This window comes from Protopterus annectens, chromosome 10.part0 (genome assembly GCF_019279795.1).
Source record: "Protopterus annectens isolate FY-2018-M chromosome 10.part0, PAN1.0, whole genome shotgun sequence".
In the NCBI taxonomy this organism is placed as follows: Eukaryota; Metazoa; Chordata; order Ceratodontiformes; family Protopteridae; genus Protopterus; species Protopterus annectens.
Window position 1 is genome coordinate 1,034,501,614 of NC_056744.1, and position 24,329 is coordinate 1,034,525,942.

General features: G+C 37.7%; 1 protein-coding gene across 4 annotated transcripts in view; it reads left to right on the forward strand.

The window, feature by feature from the left end:
* Positions 1–24,329, forward strand: part of ERICH3 (glutamate rich 3) — a 1,772,788-nt gene that overhangs the window by 263,101 nt on the left and 1,485,358 nt on the right. The gene's annotated exons all lie outside the window — the stretch shown is intronic.

Here is a 24,329-nt window from a genome sequence, read left to right on the forward strand (position 1 = left end):
TTTTGTAGAATACTTGGGTAATTTCCTTAAAAAGAAATATTCAGCTGGATGTATTGTGCCATTTGTTTATTCAGACATTTATTATTATTATTATATGGAACTGAAAATCTGCTTGGACTAGTATTGTACAGCATGACACATGGAGTCATTGGTGTTCCACAAGTAACATACAATAATGACATAACAGACAGGCTCTAATTTTATTTTCTGTGCATAACTATTAATCAATAGATTAATTACAGTCTCTTGGTGTGTCTCATAAATGTTTCCTCTGGAAATAACCAGTACTGCACTAGGACTACCCAGGTTCCATATAGGTGAAATAAATATAGTAGCACCACTTAGCAAAATGCTTCATCTTCCCATACTTGGCTCATACATTTATTGCTCGGAAGTCCAAACATGGGTGAACTGGCCTTCACACCTTCACAGCTGCAACACCTTGATCTGCTTTGCAGGGTATTCCTCATACTACATCATTAGGAATGCTTTCTTATTTTTTTATGTACTAAACTGTCTCTGAGGTTTTGGTGGTATGCCGGAACTCTTGCTGTAGTCCTCTTGCTTGAATCTCTGAGTTCTTTAAAAATCCTTCATGAACTATAAGGTTTTGTAGTGCCAAAATAGTTTCCAGAAGTGCTTTTCTTCTTTATCTCTGGCAGCAAGCAGCTAAAATATTTTTGCAGATAAATAAACTGGCAGGGGCAAAATATTATTATTTCAGAAAAATTCCACCATATATCAATGGTACAGAATTAAAGATCATTTCATTTTATGAAAAGGATAACGTTTTTCAAGCTCTACTCTGTACTCTGTATACTTTTTAATGAAACCCTATATTTTCTAGGGTTGCAGGCCGAAGGCTGACTATCCTTAAACATCACGGGAGGTATTGTTTGCAGAAATAGCAGGGTCAAATTTTAAATTGCCAGAATTTTATTTTTGCTTGCTACTGAGATCAAGTTCCAGACATCACCTGTTTCTCTTGTTTTTATTCATTGACAACCTCACCTGTGTCCCTTCACCAATTGGGTCATATCTGTCTGGATGAGACCTCATTGGACTTTACAAGCTTCTGATTCCTGCAACTAGGGATAAGACCGAGAACACAAGGGCCATCAAAGTGCATGTATCTGCAGTTTTCTCTTAACATTTAACTCATCTAATACTCTGATTAGACATCATGGAGGGTGAGCAGTGTCACACCGAGGGACCCACCCCTCCTGCATGGCGATGCACACATCAGCATTGATACCTACACAAATCTGGTATCAGCAAAGGCACTTCTGTTTCTTGGCAGTGTGCCACCAGTATGCCCCAACTCCTTCCCCATTGAGAACCCAGCAAGTGAAGCCTCATTGTTTCCCTCCCCAACACCAGATTCAGAGCTACTAATTTAAACATGGGTCACCTGGTCAAATTCAGGGCTTCATCCCACAATGCCAATAAGCTGGCTACCTGTAATTTTTTGTTGAAAGAAGAAATGAGATAAAACACCCATGATCATGTACAGTGACTGTAATACAGTGACATTTCTTTATCTTTTTTTCTTTTATATACATATAGTAATCCTTTGGTTTAGAGGGCATGCATAAAAAGTTATTGTATATATTTGTGTCTGCATCATATTAATACTATATGGGGCCTGTAGTAAGTTAGTTAGACGATAAACATTTGTGCATAGATAGAAGCTTAAAATATTATTTGCACTCTTTGAACTTCTGCTTACTTTTGAAGTCAGTTATTGCACATAAAAAAATGGGCAGATCACAAACACAGTACCCTAACATAGAACATCCAACCGGGTATTAATGTATGGGGAGAGCTTTGTATCATGTCTATGGCTTCATGGAAGCATCATAAGCTACCATAAACACAGGCTGAGTGAAAAAGCAAAACAAAACAAAAAAAAAAAAAACAGCAACCATCTTATTTGCACCATGACAGTTTAGTGTGTGTAAAAATAGTAAAGTAACTGAACAAAAAGAAAACTAAAGCAGCTGTCACTGCTAATGAAATGTTTTCCCCCTTTGCTAATAGTGTCTTTAAAAGCCACATTTATGGAGAGTGGAAGATTAAAACAAAAGTAATTTATTACCGTGTGTGTATTGTTTTTTTTTGGAGGGAGGGTTGGGTGAGTGCAAGTGGGGGTATTTGCACATACTTCTCAGCTTCTTTGCTCAAGAATTTTGGACAAAGCCAACAATAATGGGGTGGCAATGACTGAAAATCAGTGGTATTTTTTAAGTACTATCCCAATTAATTTAAGTTAATAGAGCAGCAGGCTTTGCTTCAGCATACTTTTTATGAACAATTAGAAGTATGGAGCTGTATTTTTATATCTGGATTTATTGCTAACTGTAGTCCCCACACATTTAATAGAAAATGAAACATTTTTCAAAGAACAGAGCAAAACTTTGAAGCAAAATCAGGGACAATTGAAAGGTATGTGGAAGCGGGTGGGAGATTCAGTAATTTGCAATGTATGTATGTTTTCATTCATGTAATAACAGTCAGAGATATTTGAGGTGCAGAGTTAAGAAACTGTAATTGTCTGTTATGTTTTTTTTTCTGTGCACAAGTGTGAGTTGGTTTGTGTGAGTTTCTGAATATGTGTGAGAGATTGTCACTCTACCTCTGCATTTTTTAGTGTCTGCTTATATGAACTCACTGTTTTTGTGTGTGTGTTTGTCTGGGTCTGTGTGTTTAGACATCAGATACTTTCATAAGGTATATATGTATATTTTGGATGCGAACTACATAATCCAACACCAATTATATATCTTACAGCAACCAGTGGCGGCTGGTGACTTCAAATCAAAGGGGGGCTGCAGGAGACAGCTGAATGGGTGTGGTCAATGGGATGGGTGTGGCCAACTAGAAAGGGGAGGGGCTATGCTCAAAACCACAAAAACTGTAACTTTAATTAAATACTCTGCCCTGGGTGCCAAACCATCATTATGAGAGTTCAATCAAGACAAAATGAAGTGTAGAAGAAAAAACATATTTCAATCCATCGGCTGCATGACAGCTTACTTAATATCTAGATGGAAACAAAATGGTTGTGAGGCATGAAAAAAATAAATAACTTTTTAAATACGTTACTAGAATGCTAGTCAAAATCAAGTATAAGAATAACAAGCAGCACTCAACTCAAACCACTTCTCCTTGTACTCCAGTTCTAATTATAATTTATATTCAGCTTTATTAAAGTACCAAGTAACATGCTGAAAGTAGCAATCTCTGTGATACCCCCACTTGTAAAAATGTTTCTTATCCAAAAAAGACCTGCTGCCTGACAACAACTATCTACTTGTTTCATGGGGAAAACATGATCAAAGTAAAAAATGAAAAGCAAACAGGAAACAAGCTCAACATACATTGCTTAAAGGATTACTGCATAGGATATGGACCGCACATGTTAGATTGGCATTCTGTTTAGTTTGCAGGTAAAGCCTGTAATGAGCTCTTAAAATAATGTAATCCTGTCCTTTATTACAAATACTGTCATATGCATTTCAATACCCAAGGCTTATATCTTATCTAGTTATGTAAGTATTCTCTGCATGGCAACAACAGAAAGGCTTTCAATGTTGGCAAATCTTTAACAGTATGCTTATTAAAACTTACTTGCATCTTACAATCTCAGACAAGCTTACCAGATGGTCATTAAAAGCACTGGTACTTAAACACAGAGCAACAGGCACTTTCTGAATAATAATAAGAATAAATCAACAGTATAAAAATATGACAGAAACCAGAACATTCTGCATAATCAAGGACAGATGAAAAGCCATTGTAGTACTTGTGTCTACCTTGGCTGGAGGGATAGTCTGCACATTTACACTGCATAACTGCTCCTTGCCTTGCTTGGACACATCCAGAGTCACTACATGGGGGAGTGGGGTGCAACACGTATGTCACAATTTGAAATGTCTCTGGCTGACTGCGATGGCCCTGACACATTTGTCATACCTCTCAACCTCAGAGCAAGAAATCTGGACAAAGCCATACGTAGAAGTGGGACAAAGGCCCAAAAATAAGGACAATTTTTAAATATTTATCTTATAAACTTAGAAAGATAATAGAATAGTAGGTCTTGCATTAGTATGAATTTTCTGAAGGGTATGAAATCTGAAACTCAAATGTCTGTTATTATGTTCTAACTTCAGTTAAGGGTGATAAAGGATAATGAGGGAAACGTACTCACAAGCGAGGAGAGTGTGTTGAGCAGATAGAAAGAGGGGTTGATGAATGAAGAGAATGAGAGGGAGAGAAGGTTGGATGATGTGCGGATAGTGAATCATGAAGTGCAGTGGATTAGCAAGGAGGAAGTAAGGATAGCTATGAAGAGGATGAAGAACAGAAAGGCTGTTGGTCCAGATGACATACCTGTGGAAGCATGGAGGTGTTTAGGTGAAATGGCAGTGGAGTTTTTAACTAGATTGTTTAATGAAATCTTGGAAAGTGAGAGGATGCCTGAGGAATGGAGAAAAAGTGTTTTGGTACCGATTTTTAAGAATAAGGGTGATGTGTAGAGCTGTAGTAACTACAGAGGGATTAAACTGATCAGTCACAGCTTGAAGTTATGGGAAAGAGTAGTGGAAGCTAGGTTAAGAAGGGAGGTGATGATTAGGGATCAGCAGTATGGTTTCATGCCAGGAAAGAGCACTACAGATGCGATGTTTGCTCTGAGAGTGTTGATGGAGAAGTACAGAGAAGGTCAGAAGGAGTTGCAGTGTGTCCTTGTGGATTTAGAGAAAGCATATGACAGGGTGCCTAGAGAGGAGTTGTGGTATTGTATGAGGAAGTTGGGAGTGTCAGAGAAGTATGTAAGAGTGGTACAAGATATGTACGAGGGTAGTGTGACAGTGGTGAGGTCTGCGGTGGGAGTGACGGATGCGTTTAAGGTGGAGGTGGGATTACATCAAGGATCAGCTCTGAGCCCTTTCTTATTTGCAATGGTGACGGACAGGTTGACAGACGAGATCAGACAGGAGTCCCCGTGGACTATGATGTTTGCAGATGACATTGTGATCTGTAGTGAGAGTAGGGAACAGGTGGAGATGACCCTGGAGAGGTGGAGAGAATGAAGGTCAGCAGGACTAAGACAGAATATATGTGTGTGAATGAGAGGAAGGATAGAGGAATGGTGAGGATGCAAGGAGTAGAGGTGGTGAAGGTGAATGAGTTTAAGTACTTGGGATCAACAGTTCAGAGTAATGGTGAGTGTGGAAGAGAGGTAAAGAAGAGAGTACAGGCAGGATGGAGTGGGTGGAGAAGAGTGTCAGGAGTAATTTGTGATAGACGAGTACCAGTAAGAGTGAAAGGGAAGGTCTACAAGAGGGTAGTGGGACCAGCTATGTTATACGGGTTGGAGACATTGGCACTGACAAAAAGGCAGGAGTCAGAGCTTGACGTGACAGAGTTGAAGATGTTAAGATTTGCACTGGGTGTGACGAGGATGGACAGGATTAGGAAAAAGTGTATTAGAGGGTCAGCCCAGGTTGGAAGGTTTGGAGACAAAGCCAGAGAGGCAAGATTACGTTGGTTTGGACATGTGCTGAGGAGGGATGCAAAGTATATTGGGAAAAAGATGCTAAGGATAAAGCTGCCAAGTAACAGGAAAAGAGGAAGGCCTAAGATAAGGTTTATGGATGTGGTGAGAGAGGATATGCAGGTGGTTGGTGTGATAGAGAAAGATGCAGAGGACAGGAGGAAATGGAAACAGTTGATCTGCTGTGGCGACCCCTAACGGGAGCAGCCGAAAGAAGAAGAAGAAGAAGAAGTCTTTAATGATTTGCCACTAATTTGCCAAAAAAAACACAATTTTATGAAAAATGGACCAAAAATGTGATTCAAAAATATAAAATAGCCACACAATACAGCTGGGAACCTGTCAAAGAAGGGACACTTTTTAATATTAATACTGCTAACTTGACCAGCTGACAAAATAAAAGAATCTATATGCATTTCTAAAATAAAAGTAATCTATAACTCATTATTACAGTTATTTATTAATTGTAAACCCTCCATGTTTTCTTCCAAAATTGCCATTTTGCGGAGGGATTATTAGGGGAAGAGCAACATTTTGAGCTAAAATCAGGGACAGTTGAGAGGTTTGGATATGCCTAATTCTATAAAGCAATTTATTTGCATGTACCTCTCAACCTGTTAATGCAGGAAATCTGGACAAGGCCAAATATATGGGGGGAACATATAAACAGTACTAAAAATTGCTCTTGTGTAAAATGAGATAGTTGATCGAATAACAGGTCTTGTTTTAGTATGCATTTTTCCGAAGGTTATGAAGTCTGAAACTCAGTGTCTGTCATTATTTAGTGACTTCATTCCTAAATGATTTGACAGAAAACCTCAGATTTTATGAGGACAAAATGAAAAATAAGAAGCAAAAATCTATTCATTCTGCAAAAATCTGGACAGTTGAGAGGTATTGTTCAGCCGGGACTGTCTTTGAGTTTGCTGCCCTTCCGCCCTCACAAAATCATGGTTGAATGGAGCTTCCTCCCCTAAAGCCATTCCAATGAACCATTACTTGGCTATTTCACCCCATTTACCATAAACACTAATGTGCATACTGCTTTACTTCTGCGATGATTTGGACTTCATTTAAAAATTTTATTTTGCATTTTACAGCGCAAACACTAATAGATATCATATCTGCTAAACAAAGCAATGCAGTCTCACAATGAGAACAGGCTTAGCATTAAAACTTCTCTGCCCACTTGAAAACTCACAATCACTAAAACAGCATTGAAACCCACATTCAAAGAAAATACATTTTGCCAGTGGCAGATTAACTTTGGGTTTGGGCTGTTTTCAAATCACAGGCCCCTTGTACACGAAACATACACATGCTCTTTCATACACCTTCCTGATTGTATTAAATTACATTAATTGTACAATACAGTACAGTTTTAGAGGGTGTTTTAAATTTATTGGTTTGAAAATTTTCCAGTAAACAATGAAACAAAATGCATGCATCAGTAATGACAAAACTGCCCAATTCAGAACATTTCCATCATAAAAGTCTACTCAAACTTCTACAGTCCACCAGTATCAGTACATATGCACAATCTCTGAAGAAGTAAAAGTCATCTAAATAATTCCACATTAAAGAGATCTGTAACTAATGAAGAGGTTGCTGCTAGCAAACAACTTTGTATTTCATTGTTTCATCTACAAATAAAGTGCCTGTTATCCTTGAGAAATAAATTGCCTATCTTACACTAAAATAAATTATAAGCTAGTAATATTGCAATAGGGAATGAATGGCAAACTGATAACAGGTTCATAGTTACTAGGCATCTTCACATCCACCCCTTTTGCAACACAGTACAGTATCAGAAATGCATATATCTACTGTGGGAGTAGAACCCACAGCCCTCTGCATCAAAAGCAAATATACTACCTGTTGTGCTATTAACAATGCAAGCAGACTCAGCATAAGCAGCACTAAACTTTTGCTCCCCTGCAGCTCTCAGCTCCTTGTAAAATCTACTCACTCAGTTGTATCTCTGAGCTTTGCAGCACAAAGAAATATGGAAAAAGCCAAAGTTTATTGTGGGGGGGGGGGGGGAGACAGAAGCCCAAAAACCAGGGACACATTTTAAACATTGCTTGTATAATGTTGGAAAGTTGCTAGAATAAAATGCTGTGTTACCACCATACATTTCACTGCCAAGCCTTAAACCCAGGACCCTGTGCAAAACAGTCAGAGCAACATATCACTATGCCAAATCAGCTGTTTTGTGAAAGAGGAAGATGGAAACTTAAATGGCTACCATTTAGTGAATTCAGTTCTCACCATAGCACAGCTGTTAACCTCTTAGCAGAAAACACCTGAACAAAGCCAATAATGGGTGAATACAGCCCCCAAACATTCAGTGAATTCAGTTCTCACCACAGCTCTCAACCTCTTAGCAAAAAACACCCGGACAAAGCCAGTAATGGGGGAATATAGCCCCCAAACATATTCAGTGAATTCAGTTCTTACCATAGCTCTCAACTTTAGCACAAAACCTGGATGAAGCCAATAATGGGGGAATACAGTCCCAAAAATAGGGACAAATTTCAAATATCCATCTTATACACTTAGAAAATTGCTAGAATAAAAGCTTTTGTGTTACCATGCACTTTCTGAAGAATATGAAGTCTGATATTCAAATGCGTGTCATTTTTAACATTTGTTAACCAGGAAAGTCTGACTTGGAACAAAAGCTACTTTTTAGCAGAGGCCCAGGGAGAAACACTCCAGACAGACACATGTCTTTGTAAGATGGGAGGACACTAGAGGAAACAAAAACAGGGAGGGCATACAGACTCCACACAGAAGGTAGGCACCCCAGCCAAGAATCAAACCAGAGAACATGTAGCTGTCAGGCAACAATGCTACCACTGCACCAATGCACTACTCACTTTGCCAGGGCACAAAAATAAAGAAACCACAGATTTTATGAGGAACAGAACAAGTATGAGGGAAAAATCTGCAACATTTTTACAAATGGTGGTGGGTAGGGAATCCAGGCTCTTGCCAACTGGGCCCAAGGTGCAGTGTTCAAGCCTTATTCTCTACCCACCACCATGTAGCACCTGGGGCATTACACACACACACACACACATACACACACCCTACCTGGAAGAGGTGAATCCTTCCACAGCTTCGTTTGTTGGAGCAGCACTAAATACATCCTTCCACAGCTTTGTTAAATCCGCGAAATGTCCTTTCCTGATGAGACTCACAGCCTGCCGATGTTGCAGTCTGATCCATTTCCTGTGACAGTCTATGCAGTTGCAACTGCATAGACTTCTGGGATCTCTGCACTTGAATGCTTTGTAATCTGGACTGCTGCTGAGACAGTCTGTGCATGCTCCAGACTCTCTCAGCAGCAGTCCGGATATCGGAAATGCTAGTGCGCATGCGCAAAAGTCCACTATTTGCGATCGTTTTTTTCTTTTTTTTCTTTTGTGTTTTATTTTATTTGACTTTCTTTCTTATTTCACAGCTGGGGGGCTGCAGTCCGGCAGTCCAATAGCATGGGCCGCCCCTGACAGCAACTATGAAACATTAGGTGGAGGAACTATTTTACATCAGAAGTATAAAAATGTATATACTAATAATAAAACAAATACAAATCAATTTAACAGATAGTGTATATTTTAAGTGCAATAATGACCTCCAAAGTGGGCATTATTGGGGAAATAAAGGATCTTCCAGGGGTGGAGAGGTCTTCTGTCTGTGACCTTTGGCCTGACAATACTTCTGGATGGTCTGTTTCCCCAGTAATAACTACTTTGTCTGGCATTATTATTTGCTTATTTATTTATGCGTAAGATCTGTATGGATTTCTAGGTTAACATGAAAAACAAGGATATGAGTAAATCTTGCTTGTGTATAGTACCTAATTTTCTAGATATTGAAATAAAAATTAAATCTGAGGATCCATAGAAACAAAAAAACTTTAGGAACTATTCCAAGGCTAACCTCTGTCTACTAAGCAACATCTTGGCTAAATTCCAACCACCCCCAAGCCCAGTAAACACCATAGCATACAATGAGCTATTTACAGAATACCTTTGCAGCCATATTGATAGCTGTATAGAGTAAGCTGTGCCCATTCATATTAAGAATAAGACAAACTCAAATGACAAGCCACCCTGGTGGAATCACAATATCAATTGGTTATACAACAAAAGAAAAAAAATCTTGACCAAGCGTTGGAGAAACAAAGACATACATACATACTAAAAGCCCCCTAACCAATTTAAACAGGCAGCTAAGAGGGTTATTAATACTTCAAAGGCTAAATTTGAAGAAAAAATTGCTTCTCAGGCAAAAGACAACCACAAAGTTTTCGACAGCTGTGTCTGTAACCTCAAAAGAAATACATTGTAAATGGCATCACTCAAAGTTAAGAGGAGGCCATTGGCAACCTTTTGGCTGACAGGTTCAGCTCAACCTCCCCCCGATAGCCCAAAATAAATACCAGATAAAATAACACAATCCCTCCAACCATTACTAGGGAACAGGTCATCAATACCTTTTGCAAGGCCAAAAACACTGCATTAGTGGGCCCCGATAACATTGTGGGATGTTAAATAAGTAGCATGAAGCATGACCCCTCTGGTCCACTTGAATGACTTTCAGCTGGAGTCTTCATTAAGGTTTTGTGTCGCAGGAATGGAAGATAGCTTCAGTCATTCTTCTGCTCAAAAGATGTCCAATCACTGATCTGGGTAATTATACGCCCATAAGTTTTACTAGCCTCATATGTAAGGCCATGGAAAGAATCATCATGGATATGGTAAATGAGGACATGAGTAACCTGCAAACACTGGACCCATCAGTGTTTGGCTTTGTTAAAGTAAGTTTGTCCTTATTAAATCTGGTGGACTTTTTTGAGAGAGTCACCAAAGCATTGGAAGAAGGTAAGACTGTGCACACAGTTTACCTCAATGTGGCCAAGGCTTTTGATACAATACCTCACTCAGGCATTATAGAGAAGCTCACCAGTTTAGGTATAAATGCTTTTATCACCCACTGGATAGCCAACTGGCTCCCTGATAGGACCCAGGATTTCAAAATAGGTGAAGCCACATCCACCGAGAGACTCATCACTAGCGGAGTCCCCCAGTGCTTGGTACTGGGCCTGCTCCTTTTTGGCATCTATTTCTCTGAAATGGAAACAAATGCTGAAGCTTTATTGCTGACTAAGTTTGTAGAAGATTGCAGGCTGGGGGTTGTCATTGACTCCCCTGCAGACACTAGCATTCTTCAAGAAGGTCTGTCTATAACTAACAAATAGTGCCAAAGCCATGGTTTTAAACTCAATGCTAAGAAATGCATAATTATACCCATTGGAAAATCAAGCATCCCGGATAATTACCATGTTGATAATATACCCCCTAAGAGTCAACCCATTGGTCAGGGATCTGGGTATGCATGTGGACAGTGGCCTTACCTTTGATCACCACTTGGCCACAGTGGTGAGGAAATCCTTTTATGTTATGCAACCTATAAGTAAGTGCATGGCATCTAGGTCCAAAGAGGTCATTATCCCACTGTACTCTGCCCTTATCAGACCCATCATAGAATACAGTGATCCTTCTGGTGTGTACCTGACCAGGCATATGCAGCAATAGTAGCGACCTCTGAAGTTCCTTACAAAAAAGGATACAGGGCGTAACAAACCTGCCTTATGCAGAGTGCCATAAAGTCCTTTTCTTGTACTCAGTCTCCTATAGAGTGCTGAGGGGTGATCTTTGCCTGGCTTATAAGGCATCTGCAAACACCACACTTTTGAATCTCTTACATATTCGTAAGTCAAAGTGTACCAGAAATACAAGGTCTAGGGACCTGAATTTTGTCTGTGACTTAAACAGAACATGCTGAAGAGACAGATATATGTCTCAGAGACTGCCCCTCTAATGGCTCAGGTTTCCCATCCATGTGAAGCTGAGTTTGTCTACTACCCAGTTTAAGTGCACCCTAGACCAGTGGATGGAGAATAGGAAATTTACACTGGGCCTGGCAGCCATGTCCCTTATGAACAGAGGTAGCTTAAAAAAGTTTGGCCGTCAATGTCCTGTTTGGATAGAAAATGTTATTATTCTTTTGAGAAAACTTGGCTAGGCTTAGAAAGGTTCCCCATGGTCATTAGCCTAGTAACAGTCTATGAATCTATGAAACATTTACAGTATATGCAGTTTTCAGGTAGCGCATTCAGCCATTGATCTCATGTATGTCACAAAGTGCTTGCAATAATTACATCAGATGCTGTTTGCAGCGTACATATAGCACATTTTTTGTGTGTTTCAAGAAAGGTTTCAATAAAGGATATTCCATTTTTAACTCAACTGTGGACTACCTATTATTTTCTATTTGATTATTTTGTAGCACGTACTTTACGGTTATATTTTACAGTTTGATTTTTATTAAGTGCACTAAGTGCATAACATAATTCAGGAAGTGAACATCACACCCTCCACACTGCGAAGTTTCTTCTTGGTTTACATTTGCTATACCACATGCAAGGGTGACCAAGCAGTAAGGATAAGAAAAGGGAGAGCCACACACATGCACAGTACACAGGAAAAAGAATATCAGAGAGGGAGAGAATAAGAAAAGAAACCTTCTAAGATGAGAGAGTATGAAAGATCATATTTTTAATTACAGTAATGTAGTCCTGAGCATTGACCACTTTAGTCTTTTCTCTAAAGGTTTTTAAGTTTGTTCCTAATAGGAAGTGTGACCTGACTAAGGTCATTCTGGATCTGAAAATGTTCGTATGAAAAATTAATTTGGAATTATTGTTTAATGGCACTAGCGGTTTGATCAAAAATGACAAACCTAGGAGAAAAAGTGAATTCAACCCTCCATTACACCCTCAACTGAAATATTTCGAAGCAGTGGTTGAGAGAGAACTCAGACAGAGTACCCCTAAACATAGATGTGGTTTCAACCTCAATGCTAGGGAATGGGCTATTGTGGAGGAATTGAGGTATGATAAAAACATCCGGGTGATGAAACCCAACAAAGGTGGGGGCACAGTTATTATGGATTCATTAATATATGATGGTAAAATGTTGGACATACTTGGTGATACCAATACTTAAACCAGGTTTTGAAGAACAAAATTAATATTGCGTACCAGAAAATAGATTTGGCCCTGCAAGATTTACTATCAAAGGGCTCATAGATACGGAAACACATACTTTTCTGACTAATGCTAGACCTAGAGTACCTACCATCTTTGGTATCCCCAGTTTCCACAAGGACCAGGGTGATCTCCCTTTGAGACCCATTGTCTCTGCTGATGGCTCCAAGACTGCTCCTTTGGCCAAGAATGTTGACAAAAAACTGAAATCTATATGGGGAACTGAGAATGAGATCCTTAAAGACTCCTGGGATTTTCTGAGAAGTATTGACAGTAGTTAAAACATTTTAATTGTTACGGTGGACATCAAAGACCTGTTTTCGGTTATTCCCCACGAGGTTGGCCTTGAATGGTTGGATGAGGCCTTGGTAGAGTAAGGGTGCACAAACTCCTACCACTTACAAGTAGTATTATAATTGATAGAAATTGTGTTAGAAAACAACTTTATATTTTTTGTCGGTGAATTTTTCCATCAGACTACTGGGGTAGCACTGGGGGCTAATTGTGCCCCCACATATGCAAATATCGTGTTGTCATAGTAGGAGAAAAAGTTTGTGCTCTGCTCTGAATACAGGACAAGTTGGTCCTTCTATAAGAGGTTTTTTGATGATATCTGTCTTTTTTGGATGGATTTGGAGGGCCGACCTGCAAAGTTCCTTGAGTTCCTTGGTATCACCACGAACTTCTTGATGTTTGCCCTTAAGGTTTCTCATGATAAAATGGATTACCTGGATGTGAGTATCCACAAATTGAATTATGGGTTTAAATTCACTGTCTTTCGTAAAGAGACCTTTTCAAAATCATATTTACACTTTCATAGTGCACACCCTTTCCACCAACAAATAGGTATTGTGTAAGGGCAGTTTATCAGGGTGAGTTGGATGACATCTAACAGTGATGATTTTGAGGTTGAATGTGACACATTAGAGAAATGTTAAGAAGGGAGGTAACACAAAAGAGATCTGAAATATACTTCCCTCTGTTAGGAATAAGCCCTTTGGGGTCCACCATTGGAAACACTGGGGAAAGCACCACCCAGTACAATGGGGATCTGACTATGGATTTTTGGGGTGACACCTTCCTAGTGAAAGATATTATTAAAAGGGAATGGGAAAAATTTGTTAACTTTACTGATTTGTTTTCTTAATACTTATCACAGAACAATATATTTTCAAAAAACATTTTTTAAATCATTGGCTTCAATTTCATCAGTTCTAAATTATACAAATATTTTTTTGTTTAATCCGTTCCCTTGCTAAGAGAAACTATAATTGTTCCATGGACAACAGTCCTTTTTTCATTCACTTAAGTACAGAAATTTGCCCATCAAATTCTCCATCTCAGAAGTGATGTCACAAAACACTTATTTTCCGAAATGCATTAACAATCTAATATCTTTTTAGCCTCAAAGCTCAATGGCAAAACACTTTTGTCCCATATAAAATGTCTGTTGATCACTTCTTTTTTAGCTTGAATTTGCACAGTGTATGTTGAAGAATCAAAGATCAAAAATGTGGCTATGGGAATCAAATACTGAATAAATTAATCATGAAGAAAAAATTGTTCCTGTGGTAAAGGAAGTGATGGCAAGAGATAAAAGAAAGGAAGTTACTCCTTTTCCTGTTTGCAAGTCAGTCCAAGGATCAGATACTGTACTGCAAACCACAACAGATGTTCCAAGTGTTACATATGCTAGTGTTGTGAAGAGCTCACAGGTTGAACTTGTTATGAGTAATACAAAAACAAATCCATTACCTGTGGTACATGTTATATCCACTGACAACATTATTATTATTGATTGGTATGCTGTTTTGGACTTTATTGTTGCTCTTTTGGGAGTTACAATTAGACATTTGTGCGGGCGGCCACGGTGGTGCAGCGGTTAGTGTTGCTGCCTCACAGCAAGAGGTTCTCCGGTTCAATCCTTGGCTGGGGTGCCTTCTGTGCGGAGTCTGCATGCCCTCCCTGGGGTCGCATGGGTTTCCTCCGGGTGCTCCGGTTTCCTCCCACATCCCAAATACATGCTATAGGTGGATTGGACACTCTAAATTGGCCCTAGGTGTGAGTGTGTGCATGTGTGTGCCTTCTATGGAAGGTTGGGTGCCGGGCTGGCAACTCAACACTGTAAAAACTTCACTGCCAATCATGAGCGGACAGGTGATCTGCTGTGGTGACCCCTAACCGGGAAAAGCCGAAAAAAGAAGAATTAGTCATTTGTGCATTTATACATGTGGGAAAGGACATATTTTGTGATATCACCTTTGAGACTTTTGAGACTGCAGATCGATTTTTACAGAAGGTTGATTTGAAAAATTTGTGTCAGCCAAAGGCACAGTATTCTTTTTCAGCACTGAATCTGAGCTTTAAAAGAAAACTTATTCTACAGTTTAGAAATGTGGACATTAATGACACTTTTATTAGGCAGTATTTCTCACTTCACTGTGAATGTATTTTCAATATTTAGGAAATGTATGATAATAGGAGATTGTAGAATAGGTTAGAGGAAGTATGGTTTTGCTTTCTAGGCAGTATGATAAAGTGAAGCATATTCCCAGTGCCATTTCTGTTAATGATCATAGAGCATGTGTACTATAAAGGGTAGCCTAAACATGTTTTATTTATTTATTTATTTGTTGTGGTTCCGTATCACATCTGATTCAAAATTATGTTAAGTGACATTGTAGTCAGTGCGATGCTCTAGGCCATTCTGCTTTTAATTGTGTTCCTTCTTGTAGGAAATGTAAAACTGTTGGGCATTTTTAGTTTGTCTGTTCCAAGTTACTTACAAAGATGTGGAAGATACTAAACAAGTTATACAGTATGCTAAACATAAAAACAATAAATCAGGAGCTGTGTAGTCTCCTGGGGACAAGGTTATATAACCTTATATCAAGATTATGCAAGGAACGGTTCCTCTTACTACTTATGTAGGTATTTCAAGCACTGGATATAGAAGAGATGCTAGATAAGGATTCTGAACATGCTTTATTTACAAACAATAGCAGAGTCCATTGAGGAATGGGGAAGGGTGATAGAAGTGATGATATACGAATTTATGGAAATGAGGAAATGGTTGAAAATAGTACCATTATTGGTAAGAGGGTACACAAAAGGAAGCTGAGACAAGGGGCCAATAAACATTCTGGGTACTTACGTATTATCGCAACCAGATTTTTGTGGTTGCGAAATTGGCACAGTTGTGTTGAGATGACTGCATCTCATTCTTAAAACGGGTGTTCAAAGTATACACTTCTGTCGGAGTACAGTGGTTATGCACCAATAGCAGGAGCAAGCATCAAATTCCTCGTCCTGTTTTGCGCATAGCACAGATGCATGATTGAAATAACATGACTGCCATGATACAAAGGAATGTACAATTATAACAGTAAAGGAGTGACCTTTAGGACAGTTATTAGATAGTAAGTGAACACAGAGAAGGTCTTATTTTTAAGGTTTCTAGGTTCCCTAATGTGTAAATTACATATTAAAGGTAGCATTGCAATAACAAAGTATGTGTGACTGATGCTTTTGAGTTGGGAAAGAGACAGGGTCCGAGGTTGACACGTTCGAGTTGAGTGGTCATGGCCATTCCTTTTTTACTGCTCTGTTAATGTTGACAGGTTATTCCCTGGTTGTGTTCAATGACATCTCTTTCCAGGAGGAAAGATCTATGCTTTTTACCTAAAATACAAGTAGGATACACTAGTGGGACACAACCACACCTCTAAAAGCAGTTTGACAAAGTTTTTTTTGTTTTTTGGACACGAGAAACGAGCGTGCATCACCCGGTCTTGAAATAACAGTAGTGGTTGAGATAATAGCAGTGATGCATCTGTGCAAGGGACCAAAATACTTTGTTTTTTCTAAATAAAACTAAAGGCAACACATATTCCTGGAACACGTACACACTATCCAATGCACTTTGACTACATTTGCTGACACAATAAACTATCGTGAAACAGACGCTGTTCAACTGACAGATCTGGTTGCGATAATACGCAAGTACCATATTCTGTTAATAAAGGAAAAGGATAGTCTTGTTATTACAGTTTAAATGTGAACAGCTTGATTAATGAATGCTGCAGGTTACACAGTTTATATTTTTGTTGCTGATATCTGTTAACTTCATATAAGATTGCTTATTGATTTACAGAAAAAAAAGGAAAGAGCAGACTGAGATTATTTGGGGACATAAATTTGTTTGGAACTTTTAGATTTATGCCCTGGTATTGCTATTTTGTTTAAATCCATTATTTCTTTGTTAGATGTATTAATTGCTCTTTCAGGACAGATTCTTATTTGTGGTATGCAATTCCAGCTGGGGATTTTTAAATTGATTCTTATGTATGCTCCTACTAGTAAAACAATCTTGGAAGATGTATTTTGTGTATTGCAGCATTTTTAAGTGTTAATTGTCCTATAATTGTTGTAGGAGATTGGAATTGCCATATGAGAGTCAACAAAAATGCAGATGTAAGATTACTGCATGAGATATTAAACTGCAACAATCTTGTTTTAGGATATTACATAGGGCCAAGTTATCACATAGCTAGATTATCCTCTGAGATTGATTATTTTTCTTACACTGATTCTTTTTGTTTGATTTCTTCTGCTCTTATTCATGTAAATGTCACTGATCATGTGACATTGTTTTTTAGCAATGTGTCTAGACTGACAATTAGTAAAAGTATTAAAAAGTGAAATAGGTGGGTAGGAAGAACAAAGGACTGGAAAGATATGTTGCATTTGTTATGGGATCAATTACTCACTTTAACTGACTTTAGTGAAAACTGGTCAGTGGTGGACTCTTTATAAAACAAAAAAGTAAAACTGTATTTTGTTCTGTAGCAAAACAACTTCTCAGAAAAAAAAGCAAGTACCTCTCAGCTTGAAAGAATTATGAGGCTTCCTTACAGTCTGTAGAAAGTGAGGGACTTAAACCACGAAGAATAAAAGCTCAGCAAAACAGGACCCAGAAGCAAGGTTGAAAATGAGCAATTCGCCTCTTAAAAACATTGACTGCTCAGTCTTATTTAAGACTTTTATTGTAGAAAGTAAGAAACAACAAACCAACAATATTTCCACCAAGTGCTTTCGCTCGGATAAATCCGAGCTTTATCAAGGATATAATAAGACTGTGAATTAAGCCTTTAAATAGCTTTCTCTATTGAATCACATGATTCATTAAGTAATTATCGCCTTGGTTACCTAATAAGGGAGAAAACATAAACACCAAATATTCTAAAAATGTGTTCTCTTATATTGAACCACACTTTCTTCATATGTACATATAAACCCTATTCACAATTTGCTTACCATCCTTATATAAAAAATAATAAATAATAACTTCTTCCAAAAACACTTGATTAATAAAATTCTATTGTCATCATGACATTAAAAATCAGATCCCCAAAACAAATAACACAAATGGGGTACTATATATACATACATACACTTCTTAGTAAAATTCCTAAAAAATCATTATTTGGTTTACAACATAATTTTCTGTAAAATATAATAAAATAAATAATGTTAATGTCCCGATAAAAATAATAATAATAATAATTACACCCACCTAAAATGTAGCTTTGTTACTCTTAGCTTCCTCTAGGGTAAATCCTTTGCTAGAGTAATTTAAACACTATCCTTTGAAAAGTGTCAAAGCATGAGAAACCACCTAGTAAAGGTACCATAAATAATTTGTTCTCTTTAACTCCTAAAGCCGAGCATGCCTCAATTTTAAAACACTACTAATGTTGAGGTTGTCATTCAAGCCGGGAAACCTGGTGGAATCTAGTTTGAGTTGCCAAAATAACTCCCGATATTCCAACCTGGTTTCCCAACTACCCCCTCGTACGTCCGGAATTGTTTGTTCCAAAACTGCAAATTTTATAAGCATGTCCTTACAAACCAAGGAATGTTTGTAAAAAGCATTACTCTCCTTACAATTAGTGATGTCATTAAAGTGTTCGTACACTCTTCTCCTAAAAACTCTTTCAGTTTTGTCTACATAGAAACTTTGGCAAGTCATGCAACACCCGAGATATACTACTCCTTTGACCCCACAGTTAAAATATCTCGTGGCAGTATATCTAAACTTCCTAGAAGGAAGGTATAATGAACTTTGATTTAACATTGCATGACATTGCTTACAGTTCCCACATGCATATGTACCCAATTTCCTCTTAATAGGGTTCAGTTTAACCTCCTGCTTCATCTCTAAGAGTTCTTTTAAGTTCATATACCTTTTCCTAACAAAATTTGGGATTAGTGGGATATAGGGGTTAATGTCATCCTGTTGCCTAAGAATAGGCCAGTATTTGCAAATAATTTGTTCCACTTTATCCGAATTGTTGGAAAAAGTGTGTACGAAACTACCTTTTGACTGAGAGATGTCCACTTGCTGATTGTGGTGTACCTCAGTTAATCCTGTGCCTAGTAAGGGACCATATCTAGTTTCTCTATTCTGGGCAACCTCCAATACTAAACTTTCAATTAAGTTTTCAGGATATTCCTTTTCCATAAAAAGCCTCTTCAAAATCTCAACTTCTTCATTATAGATGTCTACAGTACTAGACATTCTAGAGACCCTGATTAATTGTCCCTTTACTATCCTCTTTTTTTGGTAAAAGGGGTGCCCACTGTGGTAATTGAGATAAGCATTCGAAAAGGAACTTTTCCTGTATATTTTTGACTGAAAGCATTGGTTGTCATAATCTTTAAATAAGGTGACATCCAAATAATGCAACCTGTCATTGTCAATCTTATGAGTAAATCTCAAGAAAGGTGTTGTATTATCAAGGTAGCCTAAGAAATCTAAAAGGCTTTTTTCGTCCCCCTTCCGTAAGATGCAAATATCATCCAAAAATCTTTGGTAGTATGTTATGTCTTGGTACCGTGTACTTGTAAAAACAAAGTTCTTTTCCCAATAGTATAATACAAGGTTGGCGTAAAGGGAGGCACACGATGCCCCCATTGCCACTCCTTTTTTATGGTGGTAAAATTCACCATTAAAGTGCATAAAGTTGTTCTCTAGTACCAGCTCCATGAGTTCTGTTAAAAGATTAACCATTCTGGAACTCAACCCTGTCTCAGTACTTAAATAATGCCCAAACCACTCTAAACCTGTTTGATGTGGGATACTCGGAAAAAGGTCAATAACATCAACTGTGACCATAAACATCTTGGAATGAAAAAAAGCTTGGTCAATCCCTTTCAAGAAGTCCCAGGAATCCTTACAAATGTGTCTTAATTTGGCCATTTGTTGTTTCAAAGAAAAATCGATAAATTTTGCTAAAGGTTCCGTGACACTCCCTGCCCCTGAAATTATTGGTCTAAATTTAAGGGGGTCTATTGACTTGTGTGTTTTAGGAATTCCAAAAATTTGGGCAATCTTAGGCCTTTTCACATATAAGTAATTATAAAGCTGTTCATTAATAACATTTTGTAACAGGTGATCATGTAACTGATAGTTTATTTTAGCGTACGCTAAATGAATCTCATTCTTTGAAACTAATTCGTACTGCTCAGGGTCCTGTAATATGTTATGAATAAATGCTTCATAGTCAATCATGTACATAAGGACTGTTCCCCCTCCTTTATCCGGCTTCATAACCCTACATCCCTCTTTTCTCAGATGGTTAATAAGTGCCAATTGTTCTTCAGGTATATTAATAGGCAACTTAGTATAATTTTGTTGTTTAAGCTTCCTGATGTCGTTCTCCACAAGTTCCTCAAATATTTTCAATGAGGGATGGGTGGGGGATTAAAGGTGCTTTTCCTAGTCAAAATTTTACTAGGGTTCTCTTGCCCTTTAAAAAACACACTTAAATTCAATTGTCTCAAGAGCATTTTCAAGTCTATCAATGTGTTAACAGTCACAGAAGACCTTAAAGGGACAAAATGAAAACCCTTAGAGAACAAATCAAAATGATTTTCAGTAAGTTCAAGGTCGGTGTAATTAAAAATAGTAAAATTGTTCCTCCTACAAATAATTTGTCTTTCATTGGGCTGTTCAAATTCAGTAACAATGTCACACCTTAAAAGTTCATTCAATTCGGGGGATGGTTCCAGCTGTTGTGCTGGTTCCTGTATCCCTTCCCTCTCCTGGGGGGGTACTGAAAATCCTGTACCGAAGGTTTTCTATTTTTCTCTGCGATCCTCTCACTCCTTCTTAAGGTATCCATTCCCCCATTAATGGGTTGGTCAAAGCTACTCTCCCCACCCCTTTCAATAAACACATTCTCGTTTACATTATTTCTCCTTTCCTTCACACAGGGGAGGGGGTAAGCTTTCCCTTCCCTGTATTCATATAGGTCCCTTTCCAGTTTTCTGATTTTCCGGTTCAACACCTTGTTACAATGCTGGTCAACTTCCTCAAATAGTCTGTCATAATCTCTTTTAACACTAACAAACTTTAAATCTTTCACCACATTCTCATTCAACCCATTCAACTCTTTTAACAGACTCTCTGCTTTTTTCTCATATTCATTCACCATGCATTTTAACATATCCAACCCACCCCTGTTAAAAATTTCACAAAGCTGGTCATATAAACGAGAACCCTGCTGTACATTATTAGGAAACTTAAAAAAGCGTAAGCCTTTAGGGACTCTTTGTACATGAATACTTTCATTTAAATAATTAATTTCCATTTGGTTGTTTCTATATAAATAAAGTTTTTCTTTAAAGTCAAGAAGATGGTTTTCAACATTCCGAGTATTGTCATTTGACACAGTACCTTTTTTAAAGGAAAATTGTTGTGCAGTCCAAGCGGTAAAGTCAAAGTTCTTTATTTCTCCACTTGTTCCTGATTTAAAGTTGTTGTTATTACCAGCCTGACCGGAATGTTACTGTTAAGTCCTTCATTAGGTACATTGAGAATGGTTTTCTGAACTTCCAGCCATAATGCGACCATTAAAATTATGTATTAATTGCTGTTGGTTGCCAGGAATCCCTAAACTTGAGGTCTGTTTTCGTTCATTAATAAGGGAGGTTAGTTGTGTCAAAAGCGAAAGTACCTGTTTAAATTCTCCCCTCGTAACCGGAGCTACATCCGGGTCATCTCTGTCGTTTCTAAGCATAGCCGGCGTTTATGCAAAGCCTGCAGCTTCCGTTCCTTCTGCCATGAGCTTCAAAAAACCAGTAAATCAAAGAGAAAAAAAAGCCAAAACCACAAAGAATAAAAGCTCAGCAAAACAGGACCCAGAAGCAAGGTTGAAAATGAGCAATTCGCCTCTTAAAAAACGTTGACTGCTCGGTCTTATTTAAGACTTTTATTGTAGAAAGTAAGAAACAACAAACCAACAATATTTCCACCAAGCGCTTTCGCTCGGATAAATCCGAGCTTTATCAAGGATATAATAAGACTGTGAATTAAGCCTTTAAATAGCTTTCTCTATTGAATCACATGATTCATTAAGTAATTATCTCCTTGGTTACCTAATAAGGGAGAAAACATAACATTTTTTTTTTCTCTAAGTGAGGGACTTAACTTATAGCTGCTAGCATAGATATTCTTTTAGCAAAGCAGCAATGTGTTATTCAAGCTTCTAAACAAGAAGTATCTAATTTTTAAATAAAAAAGTTATGAAAAAAAATCTGAATTAGTGCTAAGGTTGCTTAATACTGATGGTGTTATGGCCACCACCCAATCTGAAATAATGCATATAGTGGAGACTTGTGTTTATGATTTGATTTCCCCATGTGACACTGTTATAAAACAATGGAATGCCCCTCTCCTTTCTGCAGAAGGCAGTAAGGTATTAGATGTTCACATATCTTTACCAGAATTAGATTCTGTTTTGTATGGCCTTTCTGCTGATTTATCCTCAGGTATACAGGACATTACTTATGGGTTCTATAAAATATGTCTGAGAGATAGAAACATATTTTTCTTCAATGCATTAAATGAATGGTTAGATATAGACACAACTAGTGAGTCTGTGTGATAGTGCTATAAGATTTATATTTAAAAAAGAAAGGACACAAAGAAGATAATTCAAAATTGGAGGCCCATTATATTAACAAACACAGACTATAATTTTTTTGTAAAATACTACAAGTTACACTAAGTCATGTTTTCTTAAATAAATTTCATGCAGGTCTTTTGGAGAGAAGGGGAGAATGAGTAGAGAAATGGTAGTAGTGTTACGTGAAACATTGACAGTATTACTCATACTAAGAAAGGCCTGCTTATTTCATGTGATGTCCAGAAAGCATTTGATACGAATTCACATAAAAGTTAGAGGGATATGCTGAAATCGTATGGTATTCGTAGTAAATTTTGTGCATGTTCTAAGCATTGTTTATGAAAATTCTTGGGTTAGCTGTTTAATAAATGATCAACTTGAAAATAAAATTAAAATTTGTTGAAGTGTCAAACAATGCTGCCCATTGAGTAGCATGTTATTTAACTTGGTGATGAATGCTGTTGTATAAGAAAGTTCTAGATCTTGTAAGAATGCTTTGTAGGAAATAGTACCACATCTCACTCTACCACTAGTTTATCTTAGGCTGATGACAATAAAATTACCATTTTAGGAATAACTTTAGCTGGGGAGAAGATATTTCTGAATCAGTGGGAATGAATTATTGTTGATATACAAATGATTTTGGATACCTGGCAGAGTTTCAAATTGTTTTTTTTAATAATTATGTTTTGAATACTATTATACTAGGAGAATTAGATTATATATGGCAAGCTTTTCCTTTTAGAAAAGAAGAAAGACACTTTTGTATATCTAGACTTTGCCAAGGCCTTTTTGACAGCATTCCCCTTGCAGGCTTTATCAACAGACTTGTATATCTGAATATGGATCCTTATATTGTGGATAGCTAACTGGTTGTCTAACAGAAACTATGGTTAGAGTCGCAGGTGCCACTTCTGAAACCGAAAACGTTACCAGTGGTGTACCACACGGCAAAGTCTTGGGACCTGTCTAGTTTGGCATTAATTTCTCAGACCTTCGGGCCAACCGTCCTTGCTTATGTTTTAATAAGTTTGCAGGTGACTGTAATTTGGGTGTTGTTACTGATCTTCATCTGACTCACAATTGGTCCAACATGGATTAAACCTTTTTAACAATTGGTAGAAGGACAACAGTCTCATATTAAAATGTACCATTGTTCATTTTGTTAAACAAAACAGTTTTACTCACCATGTAGGTGCTGCGCCCCTCAAATCAGACACTGTTGTAAGGTATTTAGGCACTCTTGTTGATAATTCCTTATTTTAGAAAGCCTTTTACTTTGTTCATCTAATTCCCAAAGGCATCTCCACTAAATTCAAAGAAGTCTTAATTCCCCTTCACTTGTGTCTTATTAGACCCATTATTGAATGTGATATACCTTTTAGCATGCATTTGTCTAAACTTATGTGGAGAGTGACCTAACTGTTGACAAATATGAGTCTATTGTTGTAAGAAATTCCTTCTATATTGCACAGGTTATAAAAAAAATGGTTTGTGTCTAGAATGAGGGATGACATTGTACCCCTTTACTTAGCCGTCATTTGTCTAGTCATTGAATATAATGCCCCCTTTGGCATGTTTCTACCCATATTCATGCAACAACTGGAACACCCACAGAGATACCTTATTAAGAGGATACAAGGCCTAGACAACATGTCTTAAATGGGCCTACTCGAAGCTC